The sequence below is a fragment of the Leopardus geoffroyi genome, chromosome B2 (assembly GCF_018350155.1).
Source record: "Leopardus geoffroyi isolate Oge1 chromosome B2, O.geoffroyi_Oge1_pat1.0, whole genome shotgun sequence".
NCBI lineage: Eukaryota > Metazoa > Chordata > Mammalia > Carnivora > Felidae > Leopardus > Leopardus geoffroyi.
Genome location: NC_059332.1, coordinates 67,433,917 through 67,460,079, shown reverse-complemented (window position 1 = coordinate 67,460,079; position 26,163 = coordinate 67,433,917). Strand labels below are relative to the sequence as shown.

The 26,163-nt window shown below is 37.3% G+C and overlaps 1 long non-coding RNA gene across 4 annotated transcripts in view; it reads right to left on the bottom strand.

Moving 5' to 3' along the window:
• Window positions 1-2,546: 2,546 nt before the first annotated feature.
• Window positions 2,547-26,163, bottom strand: part of LOC123608621 — a 122,679-nt gene continuing 99,062 nt past the window's right edge. For 3 of the 4 annotated variants that reach the window (XR_006717343.1, XR_006717342.1, XR_006717344.1), the window contains 3 exons: window positions 12,299-12,483; window positions 3,012-4,086; window positions 2,547-2,958 (listed from right to left, as the gene is read on the bottom strand). This is a non-coding gene — a long non-coding RNA (uncharacterized LOC123608621). Of the gene's footprint in view, window positions 2,959-3,011; window positions 4,087-12,298; window positions 12,484-22,948; window positions 22,989-26,163 lie in introns of those variants that run through there. The other variant, XR_006717345.1, reaches the window with a different exon arrangement.

Below are 26,163 nucleotides of genomic sequence, written 5' to 3'. Positions count from 1 at the left end.
AGAATTGCCATTATCAAACTTTTCAGTTCTTTTTCCAGAAAAGAGTATTACTTACACACAATTATCATGGTGAGGAGAGAGATGGTTGCACAGCGACTAACATATGAAATAGGATTTACTCCAGCAGTTTCAAAACCTGGTCATATGAATTACCAGCAAAGCTGTTATAAAATAAATATTCCTGGACTCCCCCCAACAAAGATTCAAATTCAGGTGGACTGGGGAGAGGTGCAGGTGGATTTATTTATAACAAGCTCCTTGGGTGAGTCTTCTCTAGCCAGTCTGGCACTGGTTCACTGACAGGTCTTTACAAACCACTGATTTATTCAACTTCAATATATGGCAGCTGCTTGTTTGTGTGACTCTATAAAGTGTGAGATGGTAATAAAATATGTTCTTTTCTCTGCACTATAGCAGATGCATGACTGTTGCTGTCACATATAAAACAACTGATACTTTTAGTTCCGTATTCAACTTTGCAAATATGTATGACCACCCAGTGCTTGCTAGTGGATTTCTGTTCATCTCATATGAGATGAACTTCTCATTGATTCAAGGGAAATAATTCTAAACCATATGTAGTCTGGTTGTTATTCTCTATGGTACTTGTTGCTTCTTCAACACCCAACAAATCCATGATTCTAAATTAGAGAGCCACATCCCCCTTAAGGACCATACTGTCATCTCAAAGTGGTGGAAAGAGCATACGTTGAAAGTCATATTCAATGTGATACTCTAATTTTTAATTTGGGGAAAAGGTTGTTTTTATAATATAATCTACAGAAAAGAAAGCTTAGCAAAACTTTGAAAAGTGGGACTACACAGAAGACAATGGATTCCTCTGGGAATCCCCCTCCAGAGTAACACATCAAAATTGGCAGGGATTGCAAAAGCATCCGTGTCCTATAGGTATCAGAAGAAATGTATTACAAAATGTGGATCAACACTGGTTATGTGCTCGCTGTTTGTTCTGTTCAACCTTGAGGCACTGTGGGTTTTAACATCTTTCAACAGCTGCTCTCTGTGACTCACTTCTTTCCTTCCTACCACATTTTCCAGCTCCACTAGCCCCTTTCCTTTTTTGCTACTTCTACCCAGATTCTAATGCTCCTTGGCTCTGCCCACAGTCAGGATGATTAAGACACTGTTGCCCAGGAGGGGTTGCCACTTGAGGCCTGCGTACTGACTTTCGAATTAATGAGACAATTGCAGAGCTCTCTTCTGCAGTCCTAGGATAGTTACCGATTGTGTGTTGAAGCCATTTACCCTGAAGCTTAATCCATAAATTTGTAGTGAAAATGAAATAAAGATCCAATGAATTATGTTCAACATCAAACACCCATTACATTTGGCATTTGGAAAATGTTAAACCACTGTAAAATAGCTGAATTTCATTTGCCAAGCATTTCCATTACCATGATCTTTTGTTAGAAAACTCAAAACCAGTCAGGGAAATTTAATGTTAACGAGGAAATGAATGCACACACACACACACACACACACACGTATTTCATAAGTGTTTGAGCCTCAACCATCAAAATGTCCCTCCTTTTCTGTTCCATTGTAGCAGCAAAGAGAGAAGATTCTGAATTTAGGTGAGCAAAGCATATGGCATATTTCCAATTCTAAATATGCTTTTTTACGAATTGGCTAATTCAAGCTTCTCTTTGTTATCAATGCAATATACTCTTATTTATTTTTTGTATTTTATAGATTTTTTTGTCTTAGTGTGGTTGACACACAGAGTTACATTAATTCCACTTCTTCCCTAGACGTTATTCTATGGTCAGACTTCTATTTTTCTAGCAAGAGAGTAAGATTGAGAAAGATTAAGTGACTTGCTCAAGGTCACACAGCAAATAAGCAGCACAACCATCACTAGAAGCCAGATCCCATGTCATTCAGCAAATATATGTGAGGGCTAATCTGTGCCAGGCACAAAGGTCAATGGCACACACTCTCTTCTTCAGTTGCTCATATTCTGCTTGAGGCAGGTGAATGACTAACAAGGTCGCTACAAGAGACAACATGGGAACAGACATATATCCCTATAGAATAGGGGCAGCTCAGAGAAGACTTCCCGGAGGAAGTGACATTTAATGTGACCTCTAAGCTGCCTATAGGAAAGAAGGAGTAGAAAGACATTTCAGGCAGAAGGAGTATTTCCTCATGCTCAGAGGCAAAAAAGCATATGCTGTTCAGAGAACTGTAGGTCTCCTCACACTGGAGCATGGGAGGGCCCGGCAAGAGGCTCAGAGATATGGGACCAAGCTGGGAAGGGGCCTCAAACTTGCCAATTTTAGAAATTAGAACATTGTTGTGAAGGCCTTTGAAGAGTCACTGTAGGTGTTTTGGCAGAGGAATAAAGCTATGTAATTTGCATTTTAGCAGCAATTTTCAGACTAAAGTGTAAATATTGGACTGAAGAAAGGGAGAATAAGAGGCCAGGACAATGCTTCCCCAATTATAATACAAAGTTTCTTTGTGTGAGAATTTTAAAAAGGCAACCCTTCCTGTTGGAACATCGTCGTAACACTGAGAATTTATCAGAAGACTCTCTTTATTGTCGTTTTCCAGAAAACTATTGACACAGATATAGAAATCTACATGATATGTTGTGACACCTTTGCAATGCGTAGCCTGCCCAACTGGCCGTGACCACACATTGCTTCTAGGAATCCTAAATTGGAAGTGTGACCAACCTTGTACAGCTCTTGAAAATGTACAAGCCACTTTCATTAAAATTATTTGTTTGTTCTTCCTGATGAGCTTGTGAGGTCATTAGAAAAGCTAGTATTTTTATCCTCAAACTTAGATGGTATGTTAAAAATTGGGTTAGGGGAAGTTTGGGTGATTATTTTAATTTTCTTCCTCTTTCAGATCTTCACTAGGAGGAAAAAACAAAAAGAAAAAAACTCCACAAAGTTACATTCCCTTTCTACAGCTAAGTGCTGGTCACTTCTTTTTTAACTATCCCTAAAAGGAAAGAATATAGAACAGTAGAATTGAACTCCTGTGGTTGCTCAAAAAACGAACGCACGTAAGTTATAACTGCATGGGAGGGAAACTCTAGGTTAGGAGGGCATCACTGTATTTACTTACATCTGAAAGTCTGATTATGTATAATACAGCATTTCCAAGCTGATTTTGGATGATGACCATACATCGTGTGAAAAAAATGCCTTCAAATATTCAAGCGGTGTGGTCATTGTTTCCGAGGGCATTCCAATGAACAATGCTTAGAATGTAAAGGTAAAGATCAAGGCAACATATGCACTGATTTTAGCACATTTAGTGGTTTCTATGTTCACCTCCTCCACTAAAATAATAAGTTCTGAAAACAAGAGCTGTTCAACTTTTAAAAATATTTTTACCTAGAAATAAATAGCAAACTTCAATTATTTTTCAGTAAAGAAATTGCTCAGTAACATTCTGGCTATCTCAAAAAAAAAAAAAAAGAAAAGAAAAAGAAGTAAATGTAGGTTTGTAATGGCCTAAATAGCAGACTTCTCTGAGTGCTGGTAACTGAAGAACATACAGCTGTGAACTTTATACCGTAATTTAAAACAGACTGGAGGATACTATAACTTTCCATAGATAGTCATTTAATTATTTCCAAGGAAATACCATTCTTCTTAAATTTCAAATGCCTAAAATTTTGTAATACAGCATAGTTTTGCAATAAAATGTTCAGAGAAAAGTAATTTCAAAATTTTTTGCCGTCTGGAGAAAAAAGAACAGGACATTTTTAAAGAGCTGAGTTGTAATGGTTACACTTCTTTTGATTACAAGTGAATGAAAATCCAAACCAAACTGGTTTGTACCAAAATAGAATTTATTGCCTCACCTAACCCAGAAGTTCAGGAATAAATCTAGCTTCGGTCAGAGCTTGACCAGACTCAAATGATATCATCAGGACATGGTTTTTCTCTGTGACTCTTGGCTCTGCCTTCTGCTTGTTGTAGAAAATTATTGTTCAAATCACAGACAAGGTTGACCTCATGGTTGCAAGCTGGCTGCCACGGCTCCAGGAGCTCACACTTCCAGGTTCCATCATGTAGGGCAGACAGTCTGCTTCTCTGAGAGCTGAAATAAAACACCTGGAGTGAAATCTCAGCAGCTAGGATTGACCACCATGGATCACTGTGACCAGAGAAAAAGGTATACCCACCCATGGCTCTGGTCTTAGATCAAATACACCATTTTCGAGCTGGGGAGGAGTTAGTTTTACCCAAAGCAAAGGATGTAACAATGGCAGAGAAGTGGCTCCCCCAGAGCAAAATGGAGGAATCGTGATTGCTTTTGGTTTAATGCTCTCTCTGGGTAAGTTTTAAGCGACACGAAAGTAAGGACCTTACTGAGTTTGCTCACCATTTTATCAGTTATGTACCATTTTATCATTTATTTAGCACACAGTACTGTGTCTGATATAGCAGAAGTGCAGAGTGCAGTAAGTATTTACTAATTAGATGAAGATAATAATGGTATGTTCTCATTTCCACTGGGATGAATAAAGATGGGCTATGGTGAGGACTCCATTAGTCTGAAACATTTTACATTCTTCCATCCAAGTACTAACCAGGCCCGACGCTGCTTAGCTCCTGAGATCAGAGGAGATGGGGCTCATTCAGAGTGGTATGGCCGTAGACAGGAGCATTCTACATTCTTGATGACCCCTCCTTCTTGGGACTCATCCTTCTTTGGTTTTGATGATTCTACCCCATCCTGACTCTGCTTCTGAGAATTTTGCTCCCCTTAGCATCCCCACTTGTAGTTCCCCCCTTGCCATTCCCACGGCCACTGTGGTAGTCTTGATCTTTATCATCTGTCACTTGTAAAAGGTATAGCCTCCTAATTAGTTTCTCTGCCTCTGTTTCCTCTCCTCTGTTCATCTCATTGCTTTCAGAATAGTTTGCTTAAATTTGATTAAAAAGTAGTTTGAATCTTGTCACTTAACAGTACTCATTTCCTGTTGTCCCAGGTGAAGTTCAAAGTCCTTAGTACTCAAGTAACATCCCTAACCTATTACTGTCTATTTTCCTTCCCTCTTTGTTCTCAAAAACACTATAAATGCCTTAAGAGGAAGGCTTATGCCTGATTTATTGTCTTATGTGTTACTTGCCTTTCTCGAACCTATACTGATGGTTTTGTGCATGATAAACACTCAATAACTAAAAGTTAATAAACAAACAAAATAGAAAACATGCACCACATTGAATGTACAATGTTATTTCAGGAATTTCATCTTTTGGGGATAATAAAGACCAAAGATACATCCAGTGAGTATAAGGTTCTTTCTTCCATAGTCCATTGTAGTTGGCTGTGGGGAAACCTACTACTTCTACTTCTTGGTAGCTTTCAGAGATAGCTCCCTACAACTGGCTTTAATAATGCACAATATTTGTGCAAAGGAAAGAGGGGAGTAGGTCCACCTTGACTTTGAAGGTGATTTTTCCCTCACTTAATAGCATCTTATCACACATATAGCACAGATTGTGATCTGATATCTTTTAAAAATATCATTGCTGGGCAATTCACTGAAAAAGTAAAACAGTTTGTCAATAAATATAAAATGCTCAACCTGAATAATTATAATAGAAATTCGAATTCAAAGATAATAATGCATTAGTATTTTTCATTTATCCAATTAGTTAAGATCAAAGTTTGTTGCTGGCCAGTTCGAAAAAGATGTGGAGAAGCAATCATTTTCATAAACCTATGGTGGAATAACCGTGTAGCGGTACCCGCTGGAATTTTAAAAATGTATATTCCTTTGACTCATCTATTTCAATTCTAGTAATGTGTTCCACGTATAGTCTGAAATAATTGCACAAAAATATATGCACAGGGATGTTCATTGCATCATTATTTGTAATAATTAAAAAAAAATAACTGGAAGCAATCCTAATGCCTATCAGCTGGGAACTGGAAATTAATTACTATTTAGTCATGCTTAATATTTAGCATCAAATTTAAAAGAATGAAATGGGGATATACAAGTAAGGGTGGCAGTGTGGGTAAATGTAAAAAGATCTTCTATTAAGTGGAGGGGCGCCTGGGTGGCTCAATTAAGCATCCAATTTCGGCTCAGGTCATGATTTCATGGTTCACGAGTTCTAGCCCCACTTTGGGCTCTGTGCTGACAGCTCAGAGCCTGGAGCCTGCTTCAGATTCTGTGTCTTTGTCTCTCTCTCAGCCCCTCCTCCTTTCATGCTCTGTCTCCCTCTGCCTCAAAAATAAGTTTAAAAAAAACATTAAAAATTAAAAAAAAACTATTAGGTGGAAAAAAAGTATGCAAAATAGTACACAACATATGATGTAGTTTGTTAAAAAAATTTTTTTTGTAGCAACCCTAGAGAATGAGAGATGGGAATGGAGGCAGGTAGGGGGAGAAATCTTTGCATCTTTCTATGTGAATTTTTGCTACACACAGTCATTACTGTTACAATACAAACTATTTTATTTTAAAAAAGAAATACATATACACACAAATGTAAAAAAAATGAGTTCCAGGATGCCTGGGTGGTTCAGTCAGTTGATTAAGCGTTCGACTTCAGCTCAGGTCATGATCTCGCGATCTATAAGTTCGAGCCACATGTCCGGCCTTTGCGCTGACAGCTCAGAGCCTGGAGCCTGCTTCAGATTGTGTGTCTCCTTCTCTCTCTGTCTCTCCCCTACTCTGTCTCTCTTAAAAATAAATAAAATAAAACATTTTTTAAAATGAGTTCCATAGTATTATACACAGTTCATATTTCATATTCTCTTATACATTAATTTGTTCTGCAGCTATTTATTGAGTGTTTTTATGGTCCAAACACCATGCAAGCTTCTTATTTCCTTCCTTCAAAGCTGTACATGTCGTTGGTATTCAAAGGTGCTTTTGCACACAGGCCCCTGCCCACATCATGAGTACTTTGCTTTTCCTAATCATGTTAAAATACTATCTTAAATGGCCCCCATATTTATGTAGCTACCTGTCAGGATATTTTCTACTCACATGTACAAAAAGCATGTTAATTCAATTGGCCATTTTCAGCTTTGTGCCCCAGGCTTGCGACTTCCCTTTGGTTTGGATGAAGGGCACTTTGTTTTTCTTGAAACATAAAATAATTGAAAACAGATTTCTGAGCATAGGTTAGCTCCATAACCAGCAGCCTGAGAAAGCAGAGCAGTGCTGCCCTCTGACTGAGACACCGCTGCTGATTGTGCTTTGATGGTATGGGAGGCAATTTCCCATCATGCCCTAATAGCCTAAAAAGAAGAGTCACCTGTTTGCATTGGACTTGGGTCTGAGAGTCAAACTCCACTTTTCTTGGCAGTGTAAAGTCAACCATGCCCTCCTGGGGTCTCATCACACATTCCATTATTCATCAAGGGAACAATAGATAGTTCTGACATTTGTGCTCCAACACGCATTTTATTAGGGTAGATCTGCCAGGGCTTTTCAAAAATAATTAACTTCTGGGGCACCTGGGTGGTTCAGTAGGTTGAGCGTCCGACTTCAGCTCAGGTCATGATCTCAGGGCTCATGAGCTCAAGTCCCACATCGGTCTCTGTGCCGATAGCTCAGAGCCTGGAGCCTGTTTCAGATTCTGTGTCTCCCTCTCTGTCTGCCCCTCCCCTGCTCACGCTCTGTCTCTCTCTCTCTCTCTTTCTCAAATAAACATCAAAAAATTAAAAAAAAAAATAACTTTTCCCTTTAATAAATACATCTTCACGATGATGTCCATATAATATTGACTGAAAGAGGGATGTAGGTTTTATTCCTTAAAAGACCAGAACACTCAGATTATGAATCAGAATCTAACTTAGTCAAGCAAGAAATTGAAATTTTCCTTACACAGGGTTCAATGTGGGTTTTTTTTTTTTTTTTTTTTGCCAGAATGGGGAGGATCCATTGGCACTGAGCCCAGGCCATAGTCTAATGATGGCTCTTGTAAACATGCGTACAATGTTGCAAGCACTGTGGTCTTCAACATCATCATGTTAACACAAAGGAGGCTTAAACAATAATGAACATTTAATGTTTGTACTTGATATGTTACTATCACCAGGTAACCAGAAAGCATTAGAGAACTACCTTATGCCAAGGGCTCAACCAAAACGTACCTTCCCAAAACTTTCCCCATTTTCTGACCTTAGACATATCCATGGCTCCTAGAATTTCCTTCTATGAGCCATACACACATGGGGTAGATCAGTGTAGATGGCTAATGTATGTTCCCAGATTTTGAGGACTATCAACATTGGCAATACATAATGTAATGAAAAACGGTACAATTTGTGCAAAATTTAAGTGCTATGTTGTAGAATTCTGTGTTGGGTCTTCTTCAGATGCTTGATTCACAGATTTTAAAGCCTACTGCTCATTTCCAGCAGCTTTTGCCATTTTTTAGCTAAGAATGCAAGTGGTTTGCCACTTTGCAAGGATATGCCCTGATCCTGCAGAGTGTTTATATTCAAGTTACCTACGAGGGTATCATTTCAAATACTTTCTCCTGTTCCCCCATAAATACACTTTAATTTTTGTTACGGCATGTGTACTAATTTTGTGCTCAGAAAATATTGCTTACCAACAAAGGAATTATTGAAAATCTTAGCTTCTTTTATTTCTCAGAAAAAATCTGTTAATTATATAATGCTTAAAATTGAGTGACATCTGTAGAAACACCAGGTTTATGGCATAGCTCTACTCCTATACCTTTGAGCAGCTAGAATTTTTTTTCTGTCCTTTTTGCATAACACATACCCAAAGTGTCTGCTTGTAACAGCTGATTCAACTCCCCTCCCCCAAATCTTAAAGGTCTATGTTACTAAGTCCAAAAATAGGGTGAACCAATATTTTGTATAAAAAGAATGTTCTTTGTTTGCACTGGGTCAATATTTCATCAGTCGGTGAAATATTAAGCAGTTCTAAATATATCATCGTATTCCTCTTGAACTACTGGAATTTCCACTTGCAGAAAATAGAAAATAGGACATATGCATGAAATAAATATGTTCAAATGCAACTTCCACTGTGATGTGAAGAAAAATAATTGAAAGTAAGTTGTATTCATTGGTAGTTTGCTTCTTTGGTTGTGAAGCGTGTTAGTCTAAATAAAAGTATCCAAAAATGTGAAGGAATAAGATTACTGACGCCAACTATTACAGGATATATAAATACTTGAGTAAATCCTTATGAGAAGGAAAAATGCTTTCAAATTCTCAGCTTTTCAGAACAGAAAGAGCGTTGATTCTGGCATTGAGTGTAAACCACCTACGTATCATTTTTCATGAGCTACCAAGAGATGAAGCCAAGGGCAAAAATGTACACCGAAATTCCCTGTTGAGAAGATGGAAAAAAAAAAGAGAAGAAACCCCAAAATAATGGAAATATTGTCTGCATATTTAATAATTCTTGACTATGCCAACCGAGAAGTGAGAATTATAAATACTTGGTCATATTCGCTTCTTGTATTTCATTTGTTGTCTATTCTGAAAAACACTAGGCAGCCTGGCCTACATTTCATCCATGTGATTGACAGTGTGGATTTGCCCAAGTTGAGCTCCAGTGAAATTAAGTTGTTGTTGTCGTTGTTGTTATTGTTGTTTTTATCTGCAGATTTTATTCCTCTGAACCGTATCATTAGAGAAAAAAGGAAAAGGTTTATGACAAATCTCACCATTTTTGTTCGTGAATATATATCTCTTTAAATTCCAAGTCCATATTCTAACTGGAAAATAATATAATGTTGTTACTATGTTAGTACAAATGACGAAGTTAGATTTTTTTTTAATGTTTATTTTTGAGACAGAGAGAGACAGAGTGTGAGCAGAGGAGGGGCAGAGAGAGAGAGGGAGACACAGAATCCGAAGCAGGCTCCAGTCTCTGAGCTGTCAGCACAGAGCCTGATGCAGGGCTTGAACCCATGGACTGTGAGATCATGACCTGAGCTGAAGTTGGACACTTAACAGACTGAGCCACCCAGGAGCCCCCACCCCTTTATTTTCTTTTTTAAGAGAGAGAGAGAGAGAGAGAGAGAGAGAGAGAGAGAGAGAGAGAAAACAGAGTGTGAGCAGAGGAGGGGCAGAGAGAGAGAGAGAATCTTAAGCAGGTACCACACCCAGCATGGAGCTTGAACTCACGACCCTTATCAAGAGCTGTAATCAAGAGTTGTACGCTTAACTGACTGAGCCACTCAGGTGCCCCCAAAATTAGATCTTTTAAATAAAACAAGAGGGGTGCGCCTAGGTGGCCCAGTCGGTTAAGCGTCCAACTTCGGCTCAGGTCATGATCTCACGGTCTGTGAGTTCGAGCCCCACGTCAGGCTCTGTGCTGACAGCTCAGAGCCTGGAGCCTGCTTCTGATTCTGTGTCTCCCTCTCTCTCTGACCCTCCCCCATTCATGCTCTGTTTCTCTCTGTCTCAAAAATAAATAAACATTAAAAAAAATTAAAAAAAAAATAAAACAAGAGGAAGACTTTTTATATTTTTATCCAAATATGTAGTTGATTGAGGGGTTCCTGGGTTGTTCAGTCGGTTCAGTGTCTGACTCTTGATTTTGGCTCAGGTCATGATCTCAGGGTGGGGCTCTGTGCAAAGCGGGGAGCCTGCTTAAGATTCTGTTTCTCGCTGCTCCTCTCCCCCACTTGCACTCTTTCTCTCTCTCTAAAAAAACAAACAAAAAAAAATATTTAAAAAAAAGATGTAGTTGACTGACTCCTGTGAACTACTTGTTTCTCTTTTTTGTTGTTGTTGTTTTTTTAATTTATATATTTTAAGAGAGAGGGAGAAAAAGAGAGAGAGAGAGAGAGAGAGGGAGAATGAGTGGGGGAGGAGCAGAGAGAGAATCCCAAGCAGGCTCCAAGCTCCACACTGAGCTGGACTGGGGGCTCGATCTCACAGATTGTGAGATCATGACATGCACCAAAATCAAGAGTGGGATGCTTAACCCACAAAGCCACCCCGGTGCCCCTGACTACTCATTTCTAAGAAATCCTGATCTCATTCCTTGTAGAACATTTTATAAGTACTTCAATCTAACCAAATCTTTAGGTAGCATTTATTCAGTTGTCATATGTAGTTTATAGACACTGCCTTTGCAAGAAGTTCTCATCAATTTCCAGAAGAGTGTTTTATCACATAGGCATGCAATACTAAGAAAACTATGTTAAATCCATCCTATGCCGTTATTATTCAGTAACTGTGCTTATGCAGTTATTGAAAGTTTGTTTAAAAATAATTTTTAATATTATGAAGTAATGCTTTTTGCAAGAAATGATGCTTTTGTCAAACAAAAAGAAATTTAAATCATTTTAAATGTAGTATTAACTTATGTAAAAAAATGTATGAAAAATAAAGACAGAAAGGAAATATTTCACAATATGAATATTGGTTGCTATGCCTGTGGAACTATGACGATTTCTTTTTTCTTTTCATCCACACATCCTCAAACTTTCTCCTCTTCCTCTCTTTTTTAGTGAGGAGTTTCTTAGTGAGGTAGAGAATAATCCCTTTGTGACCTAACCCTGACCTCCCTCCTCAGCCTCATCCTTCTCTCCCCATATTTTGCTGTATACTATAGAATGTATATATTATGCAATCTCAATCTTTAAGGGTTTGCTCAGGCTAATATGTCCCGAATAAAGTTTATTCTTAGTGTAACTTATAACTATGGTAGCTCTTCCTTCCTGGAGCATTCATTCTTATCGGGACTAAGTCAACTAAGTATCTCTCCCATAACTCCTGGTGCTTCTCAGTTAGCCTGTATTATATAATACTGAGTTAATTTACTTAGAAATTTGTTTCCTCCACTAGATTACAAGCTTTTGGAAACAGAGGTTGTGAGTAATTCATAATTCATTCACACTGATGCTTAGCATGGATCTGAGGTAAAGCAGGCACGCAATAAGTGTCTGAGGAATCAACTTATAGTCACCTAAAATTAACTGTAGACTCAATGTCTTGCTTCAGAACAATAATGCTCAAGTATATTAGGAAAAGGCAAATAGATGTTGAATACTGCAACTGGCCAGCGTTGTCACTTACTTGGTATGATTACTAATATTTCAAGAAACTAGTTAAACTTTTGATGTTTTGCCTCTCATTCTATTCTAGAGAACTCGTATACTAAAGTTCCTTAGACGTATGAGGGCAAAGGAGACATGTTCTTCTTTAAAGCTGCATAATGAAAAAGTAGGCAACAATACTATTTCACAAATTAGGTGGGCACAAGGTCAAACATTGTCTCAGTTCTACATAGTTTTTGTGGCTTGGAAACTTCTGTTAGAGGCATCGTATTTTTCCTAACACTTACCTAAAAGGACATACCTAAGGTTTGGAAATCAGTAGAGAACATCCATTCCTGAGAAATTTCCAATTCTTTGTGGTTCTGGTCAAGATGGTCAAAAGCACTGTGCCGTATATCCTCTTGGTCTGGTCCCAGGCTGAGCAGAAGAAGATCCCTGAGGTCCAGGTTCAGATACTGATTAACCACAGCCTCTGGGAAAGGCAAATAAATGCCTGGGTTTCAGTTTCCATCTCTGTGACGTGTCAACATCAATTCTGCTCAGCGGAGAAGAGGTTGTCTATCCCACAGAGTGAGGCCAGACTGCCACTTTCACCATCCATTTCAGTCTCAACACCTCCCTGGCAGAAACACCGACCAGAAAAGCTCTACCTTTTAACATGGATTATTAGTTCTTTAAGATCCTTGTCAGAAATTAAGCCTATCATTTCCGTTTTTTTTAAGCATGAGCAATATTCGCGGGACGGGTTCTGCTTCTGTTTTATCTAGCCTCTGCTGACCATCTATACTCTGAAAGTTACCAAGACCTGTAACTTCACTTCTTTCATCTTTTCAGGAGCAATTTTTATAGCTTTTTTCCCCTTTCCTCGTAAGCCAAATATTAGATGCCTGTTGCTCACACATATTATTTAAATAAAGACACAAATTGCATTTAATATTACCAATTGGAAAAGTGTCTTTGAAAGGTAGTGAAAGCATTTGGATAGTTCTCAAAGAATTAGGTTAAATGTAATAATTTTTTCTTGGCCCCAAACTGTATTATTTCATGATCAAACATTATTTGTCAGAAATAAGAATCTAATACAAATATTTTAAATGCATTTAACTAACTGCAATATTATTTAGGATTATGAGAACAAGATGAATGTATTTTGCACTCATTTTTTATTTTATATTTTTATATTTTATGCGTTAAAGTAAGCTAAATTTGGGGCGCCTGCGAGGCTCAGTTGGTTAAGCAGCCGACTTCAGCTCAGGTCATGATCTCGCGGTCCGTGGGTTCGAGCCCCACGTCAGGCTCTGTGCTGACAGCTCAGAGCCTGGAGCCTGTTTCCGATTCTGTGTCTCCCTCTCTCTCTGACCCTCCCCCGTTCATGCTCTGTCTCTCTCTGTCTCAAAAATAAATAAACGTTAAAAATTTTTTTTTTAAAGTAAGCTAAATTTTAGAGGCATGTGAGATTATAAGAAAAATGTTGCCATGATTATCTGTGTGAGGAAAATATTAAAATGGAAAATATCAGTTATGATAAGTCTTGCATATTTTATGGAGATAAATGTGAAAAATAAAGGAATTTATCCTAAATAATATAATCCACTCCCTTGGATCAATTATCACTGTCATATGCTGAGTACTTTCAGTCAGTACATAGTCATAACCAGCTATACTGGTCAGACTTTGCCATTTGGAGAACATATCACCGATCCAACAATTCCTGATTAGACAAATTCTGAGAAACTTTAGAAGAGAACTATGGTAAAATAAAGCTGGTAGCCGAATGTATTTAAAATTATGTAACTTGGGGCGCCTGAGTGGCTTAATCGGTTACACATCCGACTTTGACTCAGGTCATAATCTTCCAGTTCATGAGTTTAAGCCCCACGTTGGGCTCTGTGCTGACAGCTCAGGGCTTGGATTCTGCTTTGGATTCTGTGTCTCCCTCTCCCTCTGTTCCTCCCCCACTCACACTCTGTCTCACTGTCTCTCTATCAAAAACAAATAAAGAATAAAAAAATTTTAATAAAAAATGATAAAAAATAAATAAAATTATGTAACTTAACTCCTGATGATTTTAGAAAATTAAGAAGCCAAATGTCTTATTAAAATATATTATGGAGTCAACCTATTCAAAATAGTAGCATGGAAAAGCTACATAGAAGAATGCAGTTTTTGTCCTTAAAATTGAAACACCCTAACTGTAGATGTATGAAATGTATCATGCTATGAGGCTCAAAAAAACTCAGATCAAATTCACAGGGGGTGGTGGGGGTCTGGCTTGCTAGGGGCCAATCTTTTCTCCTTATTTAGAAAAATGAGTTATGGAGTTTTTGTAAGGTTGGGTTGTATGCAGTTGCTGGAGGGAAAATTCAAGAACTAGAAGGATAGAAAAGGAGATGACATCACATGGTCTGCATTACATAGTGAATAGATGGGTGGGAAAAATCAGAAAAGACATTACATGGCCCCTTCGATCAGGAGTCAGCAACCTTCCCTGTACAGGGTCAGACAGTAAATATCTTTGGTTTTATGGACCATTACAGTTTCTGTTGTAACCACTCAACTCTGTTATGTAGCATAGACAATGTGGAAATCAATAAGCATGACTTTATTCTAATATAACTTTATTTATGGGCACTGAAATTTTATTTTTGTGTGCCATGAGTTATTCTTCTCTTGACTTGCTTTCAACTATTTAAAAACATAAAATCATCGTCAGTTGGTGGACCATGCAAAAACAGGCTGTAAGCCAGTTTTGGCCTGCAGGCCGTGGTTGCCTTAGATGAATGGATGGTTTTTTGCCTGGATGGAAAAAGAAGACTTGGAACCAGAGTTGTTGCCTGGGGAGCATCCACATGCCACATCTCAATGCTTGTGGTGAACACAACCAGGGCAGATCACACCCAGTTTTGTTTTGACCAGCACTCAAGGACACTGTGGGTACAGGATAGTGGCAAACAGCAAAAAAACAACTCTTTTGAACTATAAAGACTGGTTTGGTTTGTAGCTCTTCATAGTCAATGTGTGTCTTCTCCAAAAGCCTGGAAACTTAGGGAAAGAAAGGGTTCTGTCAATCACATTCCCTGCTCTAGCCAGTGTTCATCCCCATGCCTGGCACATAGCAACAATCCTTACATATTAGATGAACTGAACTGAATAGAGATTTCAAAGGGACCCTAGGAGGGTCCAGTCTATTCCAAATGAATCAATTCTGTTGCCTTATGATAAGGATTCTGATGTGGAAAGAAAAAAATAAAATAATATAAAGTAAGAGCTACGGCAGAAACTTCTACTTATTTAATTAGCGAAAATGTCACATGACAGCTTTGAGTGACTTTGACAGCTAAGAAGGCAATAATACGTTATGTAAATGCAGCTCTACGTATTTTTAACAGAACTTCATACGGTTGCTGAGTCTATATAAAGTTTTCTGCAAACTTTAGCTGATATATAAAGAACACCACCAGAACGAGGACTAATGAAATGTGTCTGCTTCAGCTGGAGCACAGAAGCTCAGCCCATTCTCTGCCCCTGAATCAAATCAGGAGCAGATGGTAATTGGGACCAGATGAAATTTCAAAGGGGAGAGATGCAGGACATTCCAAAGTGCACACTAAACTTTTTTCCACAAAGACTAATGTTAATAATACAGACATCGTATTCACTGAACTTACACACACTGCAACTGAATTACCTCGAAAGTGAAGCAATTCATTTTTACAGATTGACATCATTAAGTATTTGGGGAAAAATTAATAGCAATTGGTAACTTCATAGGTCTTTTTTTTGTTGTGTTTTCACATGCTTCATTTTACAAAACCACTCCTTGTAAAAGGAATAGTCCTTTTATATTTTGCTTTTCTTTACTCACAGCAATCCTTCAGTTTCAGGAAAGATGGACTAAGCCAGCAAAACAAAACAAAACAAACAAAAAAACTTTCTGAAAAGTATAAACAGTAAAGCTGACTTAAAAATTTCTGTCATATATTCTATTTTTCCTGCTATATAATCCCAATACATTCTTTAAACAAATAAAAACTCGGATATTTAAGTGATAATGCTCTCAACTTTAGTACAATCCTGAAACAGACTTTTTGAACTTCAGAACAGCAGTGTTTGACAGCTATTTATCAGATGACAGCAGCCATATGGAAAGGTATTCTTCCCTATTTATCCCCTATGGTGCCCGTGCATATTACTCTAGTGGTGGCTCCCACCACCAGCCATCAGCCATGCCAAGGAGATCATGTTTGCTGCAGATTAATCACATTGAGTGGAAATCACTGAAGATTACTACTTGGGATGTTAGACTAGCAGGAAAAGCAAGTCCTGAGTGTGAAATAGTCAGCTTGTAATGATGTAGGGGACAGGTTAGTTAGATAAAAGAGAATGCCAGGGTCACTGTCCTCCTCAAGAATCTTTGGGTGCTACAGTTAATACAGTGACCCAGCCAACTGGATTGCCTATTTCTCAGGACAGACACCTTCTGCTTTCTTGTCTTTGGGCTTTTGTTCATGTCATCCTATTGTCTATTCCCTGAAACTGATGACTCCTTATCTTCAGGACCTCAGAACCCAAGTCTGTGGTATCTCTCTCTTCCACAGTAGTCTACAGAAGTTATCATTTTAACACAGAGGTTACAAACTTAGCTTCATACAGAGGCCAAGATCATGATGAATGAGATAGGCTGGATGTAACAAGGTGCCCCCTTACATGGAGCCTCACTGTTGCACAAATGTGTTTCATCTAAATAGAGGTGATTCTTTTCTGACCCACTCATGTGTGCCACATGGGAATGTGGGCCCAATGTTGCCATGAGTTCTGATTTTTAAAAGAATTTTACGATGTCAGTGTGAAAATTTCTAATTTATAGGTGTTGGCCCTTATAAATATAAATTATCAAATATGTGTATTGTACATTATTGGCCTGAGAGCAATCAGATTGGAATCTCTTCTTAACCATTCATTTGACAAATTCATTTATATGTGGTACTTAAAGTGTTTTACATTCACTATATGAGCATCATAGGTTTTACTTAAATGGGCCATGATTTTATAACACTTACTTTTTCTTCCTTATACAAATAGAACACAGATTCCTTTATATTGAGACTATATCATGTACATTTTACTTCATGTACATTTTACATGTACATTATGTTGAGACTATATCATGTAATTTATACAGACAAGTGTTTAATAAGTGGTAATTTGGTTGATAAGCTAATTAAAATTTTAAAAGAAAGTGAAAATTAAGTTATCATAGTAAGGTATAAAGGGGTAAAATCAAAATGGAATAATAGAAAATTTTCAATAAAAATATGTCTTAAGAAATATTATTTAGCTACAAAAAAAGAATGAAATCTTGCCATTTTCAACAACATGGATAGAGCTACAGAGTATACTGCTAAGCAGTCAGAGAAAGATAAATATCATATGATCTTATATGTAGAATTTAAGAAACAAAACAAAAGAACAAAGGAAAAAAAAAGAGACAAACGAAGAAACGGACTCTTAACTATAAAGAAAAAATTAATGATTACCAGAGAGGAGGTAGGTGGAGGGATGGGAGAAATAAGGGGCAAGGAAATAGGGATTAAAGAGTATGCTTATTATGACGAAAAAAATAAAATAGAGCACCTGAGGGCTCAGTCAGTTGAACATCTGACTCTCGATTTCGGTTCAGGTCGTGATCCCAGGGTCAAGGGATCTAGCACCATGTCAGGCTCCGTACTGAGCGTGGAGCCTGCTTGAAGTTCTCTCTCTCTCTCTCTCTCTCTCTCTCTCTGCCCCTTCCCCACTTGTGCTTTTTTTCCCTCTCTCTCTCAAATAAATAAATAATAAAATGGAAAAAATATACAAATACTCATAAGGTTGACATTAATGATATAACATGCATTGTAGGCTATTTAAAATATTATAATTGTTCATAAAATTCAGAGATTTTAATTATTAATACAGATTTTATTTATGTCTACATTAATGAAACTACAGTAGATTAACATGACATACAGATGAAAGAGACACAGGAGGCTCATGGAAGTCAGAGTTGAGAATGTGAACGAATTTCTTACCTAGTTAAGAATACCTCAGGAACTTGGACAAAATGGGAAGAGGAAAGCCATGGAAAAGAGAAGGCCTAACCATCTGCTATGCACTTATTTCAATGGAGCAAATCTAGAAAAATTATTAAAGTAACCATTGCTTGATAAGCACCATGTTTACCACAAATGATTTGTCTATAAAGCTTGAACAATTATCATCTTACTAAATATCATCTGTTAACTCTTTAGGAGCTAATTACTCACAGAACTTTGCTTTTAGCAAGATAATGCAAAAAGACTAAAATACCCTACAAATGCATTCAGATACTTTAATCGACTCCATATAATCAGAATCTAGAAATCTGATTATTTTTAAGTAATGAAAGTTAAAAGAATTCTTACTAAAAGGTTTAGCCATGGTCATGGTTCCCAAAAGTTTTCTTACACAATTGCACATTTCTCCAAAAATAAACAAACAAGGGGCACCTGGGTGGCTCAGTTGGTCAAGCAGACGACTCTTAGTTTTGGCTCAGGTCATGATCTGGCAGCGCCTGAGTTCCTGAGTAGGGTTCTGCGCTGACAGCACTCTCTGCCCCTCCCCCAATCGTGTGCACATGTGTGCTTTCTCCCTCTCTCTCTTTCTCTAAAAATAAATAAATAAATTTAAAAACAAGCAAACAAAAAGTAGTTCTGGCTTTTTGAGCGAGCACACAATATTGGGTAAAATAACTGTTTCTGTCACTATTAAATAGTCTGTTCTTCTTAGGCTTAATAATAAACAAAGTATTAATCAGAAATATATATATATATATCTTAAGAGAAACACTAGCCCAAAAGAAGCATTTGCTACAAGGCTCAGATGAGATGTGGGATCTGAAAAATCTTTGTAAATTGCAGAGAACTATATAGATGTCAACTGTGTTATTGTGCAAAAAATACACAGAAACCTTTGTACTTCTATAACAACATAAACAACGACAATTTTATTTGCTCACCCATTAATGGTTGATACTTGTGTCTACTTCTGATGTATTGTTGGTAGTTTGACACAAAAAAGAAATATCTGAATAAAGTCATTTTCAATTCTTCAGGATTTCTTTCCTCTGTATCAATTTCCTTTCAAAACAAGCCTGTGTTTTGGATTTCAGGAAGCCCATAAGTTTGAGCAGGACAAAGAGAAATAATGTGAGAAGAAATAAACTAGGAAATTCCAAGGCAGAGCTTTCTACTTCTCTTTGTTTACTCTGGTAGCATAGCTCCCTTGAGACAGAAGTTTTTAAATGAAATTTTGTTCCAGATGAATAACTTCTTAAGAAAAAGAAATAATTAAAGTTGTTTGAATGAAAATCAAAGTTTTATACTATTACAACGATGGGAAAGATATAGAAAATGCGCCTTTTCTTTATATCTTATAAGGTTTTATATACACTCATTTGAAAAAGAGAACAGTGAAAATAAAATGTTATTATGTTTATATCAAAAAGCAACAATTCTTTCTGACCTTGAGATGGTCAAAGAGGGATGTCAAAGAGGGAGTTCTGTTTGCGGTGAAAGGTAGGTCATTTATAAAATCACTTTTCAGTACATGTTACATTTTAGAGGACATCATTATGCTCTAATTGTTTCCCTTTCTCCCCAACAAGGGGCCTTTTTATGTCTGAAAGGGATACATTTGGAGTGACCTGAGGTTAACTCAAGCCTCTCTTTTCACATTTCTACTTGGGTTCCAAATGATGGGCTTGCCTCTGTCCTTGGCATCCAAGCAAGCCAAATCCTGACTGCCAAGTCTGAGAAATGGTGAGCAGATTAAAAGGAAAGTGGCATGAAACCCTCCCATCAGGAAACAAGAGTAGAGTCAACAGTGAAAGAAAGTGTCACTGGGAGCAGGTCTGGTTGGCCAAGAAGGGACTGAGAGACTCAGGGTCTCTTTGCTCTGTGGTCAGTCATGGCCTTTCCTCTGTGAGTCTCTCTCTCTCTCTCTCTCTCTCTCTCTCTCGCATTTTTCAGTTGATTTAAGATGTGAAAAATATTTATGAAAACCAATGGTGTTTGGGGTCAATATTTTGCTTTCGATACACAAGCTTATTCAACCGTCTGGGTTACTTGCAATTTGTGTGTGAAAGAAAGAGGTTAAGAAAAGAAAAATTTTAATTCAAGAATACATTTGAGAGGGAAGGAACTTTTCAGTTACAGATTCTTCCGACGAAGCCTAGCGTAATTGAAGACCATTTTTGAAGTTTATTAGCTTGCTGGTGACATTGATGAGATGCCAGTATCCGAGGAATATATTTGTTGTAACTTTCGGAATGTGAGGAATTTGGGTCAACTATACTTTCTATAACTAATCATCTTTCCTGGAAGCTTCCACTCTGGTCCTCCGGCTCTCACCTCAGCTGCCTTCAGCATCTTGCACTGGGAGCCCATGGAAACTTCTAAAGGCCAGAAAAAAAGTGCAAGGGATGGGCACATGTGGAGTATTCTAGACAGAAGCAGCTAACAGAATAAGGATTTTTAACAACCCCAGTGATACCTCTTTTCAAATCATCCCAAATGTTAATCTTTACATAAAACAAATATAAAGCTTTGACCTGTTTTCTTACTGGAAAGTCATCAACTGACAGCATAACAGAGTCCAAAATGGAACCTCTAGGTTCTGCTTTAATACATTGTTTTTATGTTAAATAAATTGTCATTGTATTGACCAACTATTTATAAATTAAATAAGCTTTTAGAGCCTAAATATACTCATTAGTAAAATAGGAAGAAGGGAAAGTTGGCATATTTCCCATCTATATGATGCCTTCTGAATTCTTTGAGTCAAAATAGCTTCACTAAGCAATTTAGGATACTAAATTAGCCTAAACAAATGAGGCCAGCTCTAATATTATTCAGACAAAATATACATCCTAAGGCCAAAAAAAAATCATGGTCATAATGATTTTTATTTATTTATTTTATTTATTTAATTTTTTTAAATATATTAAATTTATTGTCAAATTGGTTTCCATACAACACCCAGTGCTCATCCCAAAAGATGCCCTCTTCAATGCCCATCACCTACCCTCCCCTCCCTCCCACCCCCCATCAACCCTCAGTTTGTTCTCAGTTTTTAAGAGTCTCTTATGCTTTGGCTCTCTCCCACTCTAACCTCTTTTTTTTTCCTTCCCCTCCCCCATGAGTTTCTGTTAAGTTTCTCAGGATCCACATAAGAGTGAAAACATATGGTATCTGTCTTTCTCTGTATGGCTTATTTCTCTGTATACAGGCTTATTGTTCTGTATAGCATCACACCCTCCAGTTCCATCCACGTTGCTACAAAGGGCCATATTTCATTCTTTCTCGTTGCCACGTAGTACTCCATTGTGTATATAAACCACAATTTCTTTATCCATTCATCAGTTGATGGACATTTAGGCTTTTTCCACAATTTGGCTGTTGTTGAGAGTGCTGCTATAAACATTGGGGTACAAGTGCCCCTATGCATAATGAAAAAGAGAAGCCCATTTTATTTTTAAAATTTTTTAATGTTTATTTTTGAGAGAGAGAGAGAGACAGAGGGACAGGGAGAGAGGGAGACAGGCTCCAGGCTATGAACTGTCAGCACAAAGCCTATAAGGGGCTCAAACTCACAAACCTTGAGATTGTGACATGAGCCAATGTCCAATGCTTAGCTGACTGAGCCACCCAGGCGCCCCGAGAAGAAGCTCAGATAAAATGTTTAGTGCATGATCCTTTGAGGTTCTAAGATTTGAAGCACTAAACACACAAAGTCTCCAACCTATGCTTCTTTTATTCAAATGAACTTAATGGAGTACTTATTGAGACCAACAGAATAAACTTAATTTGCACAAACTATAGGAAGCCCCAGAGACCGGAGGGTAGCAACTACTCAATGTACACCCAATGTCTGTTGTTTAATGTGTCTTAGAGACACCCTCTCAGATAGCAGCTTGCAGAACAGCGTCCTGTGAATCATCAGGAGCCATCCGCCCCTCTTTTAACAAACCTGGGTCACAGTCAAAGTGACCATTTGGAATCGCAGTTTTATTCCATGATCTCACTCTCATATAGCCCTATTTTTACTTGGTTGTTTAGTTCTACCTTTATTTTTCTTTTATATTTCAAACACCCGACTTTTAAATCAGGTTTTAATGTTGAAGGTTTTTAACAAGGGTCATAAATTTAAAGGCCTTCATTGCATGTGTACCATATTCATAGGATTTCTCAAGGTCTATTTCTCTTCCATTGTCTTTGTTATCTGCTAGGATTTAGTTGGCCTTCCTATCTTGTAGATTTCATAGATATAAAGTAAGGAATGCATGCTGGGCTGCCCAGAGCTATAACTTTTCCACGTAGTCAACAGAAATAACTCAAAATACAAACTAAATAATCTCTTTTTAAAAAGTGAAGTATAATTGACACACAGCTTACATTAGTTTCAGGTGTACAACAAAGTGATTCAACGACTCTGTAAGTTATGCTGTGCTCACCGCAAGTGGAGCTATTGTCACCATACAATGCTGTTCGAACACATTGACTATATTCCCTATGCTGTACCTTTCATCCCATGGCTTATGCATTCCGTACCTGGAAGCCTATACCTCACCCTCCCCTTCAACCATTTTGCCCATCTCCCCCACCGCCCTCCTCTCTGGCTGCCACCAGTTGTTCTCTGCATCGAAGGGTCCGTTTCTGCTTTTTTTGGTTGATCAGTTTTTTTAGATTCCACACGTATGTGAAATCATGGTATTTGTCTTTCTCTGTCTGACTTAGCATCATATCCTCTAGATACATCCATGTTGTCAGAAATGGCAAGATCTTATTCGTTTATGTCTGAATAATATTACACTGCATATATTCTACATATGTATATTATATATACATATATAATATACATACCACATCTTCTTTATCCATTCATCCATCAGTGGATACTTGGGTTGCTTCCATATCTTAGCTATTGTAAATAATGCTGCAACAAACATAGAGGAACATAGATCTTCTCAAATCAGTGTTTTTGTTTTCTTTGGGTAAATACCCAACAATGCAATTACTAGATCATATGGTATTTCTATTTGTAAGTTTTTGAGGAATCTCCATAGTGTTTCCCCCAGTAGCGAAATAAACTAAAATAATCTTTTTTTCAGTTTTTTGATGTTAGGAAGTAATTAAGACAAAAAGAATATTTTCTCAAAATAATCTTGATTTCAAAAATTTCTACTGGACAAACACTCTCAATGTGTCATTCAAGCATGAACCTAACAGGGGATTTAGTTAGTTGGAAACCTTGGACTGGTTAAAACTGGTTTTAAAAACTGTTTAAAACCATGTTTGCCAGCTAAGATTCATAAACCTCTAGGGGATATGCGGCCATCTGTGGGAGGAATGAATACTCAAAATAGTAAGGGAATCAATTTTCAAGTCCTCCCCTTAGGCAGTCTTCCCTAAAACTCACTTGCCCCTGAAATATCTTGGTTGAAAGCATTCAGGCAGGGCTGGCTTTATGGGCGTGTGTAATCCATGCAGGAGCACAGGGCCCTGCCCTGGGTTTAGTGTTCTGCTACGATGACCTTAAAATTCTTAATCATTTTTTAAGAAGGGCCCTGCATTTTTTATTTTGTGGTGGACCCCACAAATTCTGTAGCTCATCTCGCATTCTGTCAGCACCCTTGCTCTGTTTTCTGGCCACTCCTTTTCCCAAAGCATTTCTTCCACTTTAGAAAAGCTGTACCTTCACTTACCAGTCTTACCATTACATTGTCCTGGAGAAGGGAGGACGTGGACGATTTAAGAACCATCTGGCAGCAAATAAAGGGACAATTAGAAAGATCGATGAAAGTCTTGGTAGGACCTCCTGTTCCACTCTGCTTCTATATATCTCCTTAGGATTAAATTTGGTGTTAAAAATTTGGGATCTTGTCATTTGTGTAAATGTTCTGACTGCTAGAGTAATGAGAATTCTTATTCTTGCCCTCACTGATTTCATCCTTGGATTGCCTCCAAAAAATGCAGTGCTCTGGAGGGAGGGTCTCATATGGGCAAAGCCAAGCAAACAGTAAGAAACGTTGAAGGTGGCAGCACCCATTTCCATCTAGGTCACCAGTCTTAGGCAAGGCTATGAGCCTTTTCCATCCTCCCCACCCCCCCTCCATTGACCTGCCCACACCCAACCTTCTTATCCAGCTGTTCTGGAATTCAAATTCACAATTAAGATACTTGCCTTGAGGTTGAAAACTAACACAATTATTTAAAAGGAAAGATAAAAGTAGACATTTTCAGACAGAAGTTAACTCAAATTTAGTTGATTGGTTGATAACTGGGACTGGTTTGGAAAAGTAGATTTTTTTAAATAAACTTTTTTTTTTTTTTAGAATAGTTTTAGATCTACAGAAAACTGGAAGAGAATTCCAATAGACTCCTCATGGGTTTCCTATTATTAATATTTCATATTAACATCTTACATTAATTAGTATGCTACATTTGTTATAATTAAGAACGAATATTGATACATTCTTATTAACTAAAGTCCATATTTTATTTAGATTTCTTTAGTTTATACTTAGTGTTCTTTTTCTGTTCTAGGACTTCATCTAGGATATCACATTACATTTAGTCATAATTTCCCCTTAGGCTTTTTTGACTGTAACAGTTTTTCAGACTTTCCTTACTTTTGATCACCTGGGCAGTATTGTGGAGTACTGGTCGGGTATTTGGTCAAATGCCCTGTTATTTGGATTTGTGTGATTTTTTTTTCAGTAGACTTTATTTTTTTTAGAGCAGTTTAATGTTCACAGCAAAATTGACTGTGACCCCCTGCCCCCACACATGCATAGCTTCCCTGACTATCAACACCCCCCCACGAGAGTGGCACATTTGTCACAACTGATGAACCTACATTGACACGTCATTGTCATTCAAAGTCCATTATTTACATTACAGTTCACTCTTGATATTGTACATTCTATGCTTTTGGACAGCAACTAGATATTACAGGGATGTTTCCCATAATTGAATGAAGCATATCTGAAGTTCTAGTGTTTTTTACTGAAAATCAATTATTGAGCAGGTGTTAAATGCCACACATTATTCTAAAAGTTTGAGATACATTAATAATTAGAGGGGGAAAAAAGACCAAGGTTACAGCCCTCACATTCCAGAGAAGACAGACTAAATAAGTACGTTATGCTTTCTATTAGAAAGTGGTAAGTGGTAAAAAAAAAACAAAAAAAATAAAAGGTAAAGTAGAATAAAGGTGAATTCAGAGTACAAATTGAGAGGGAGTTGGAATATTTAATAAGGTTATAGGCCTCACTCAGATGGTATGACATATACAAAAGGTTTCTTTAAAATATTATTTTGGCAAAAATATACTTAAATTAATAACATTTACATTTTCCCAATGATTGCTGAACACATTGTGTTAAATGAGATGTCTCTAAGTGAAGAGGATGGTCCTAATTAATAGTCATTTCTGAAGTCATATTAATGACCTTGGTCATACACTTCCCAGGAGATAAATACCTCTACTGTGTAACAAAACCTTTTGCAGATCAGGTGTTTTCCAATTTTCAAATAAATTTGAAGAAAATCTAATTGAACAGCACCTTGATAAAGTATGGAAGTGTTGAATCACTAAATTGTATATCTGAAATTAACATTACATTTTATGTTAACTATTTGGAATTTAAATAAATAAATAAAGCATTAATATATACATTTCGATGCTATCTTTTGGCATATAACTCAGAAGTAGGTCAAAGAATTGACTCACATTGCCATACCAAACTCTATTTCTATCTAGTTGTTGATGTAAACAATGTTCATACATATCTAGCTAGCTAGCTAGCTAGCTACCTGTCATCTATATCTATAAAATCCGTCATCTTCTTACATCTATAAAAACTAAAAAAAAGGACAGAGTTATGTTGAACCTTATTTTATGCTAAAAAAATACTTATTCACAGACACATGAACTAGCTGAAAAAATAGCCTAATTCATCTCATTAAAAATTCACTCTAGATTTTACTATTTATGCTTAATAATTATAAAAACAAATATATTGGTAGCTTTGATTATTTAAAAAATTTTTTAACGTTTATTTATTATTGAGAGA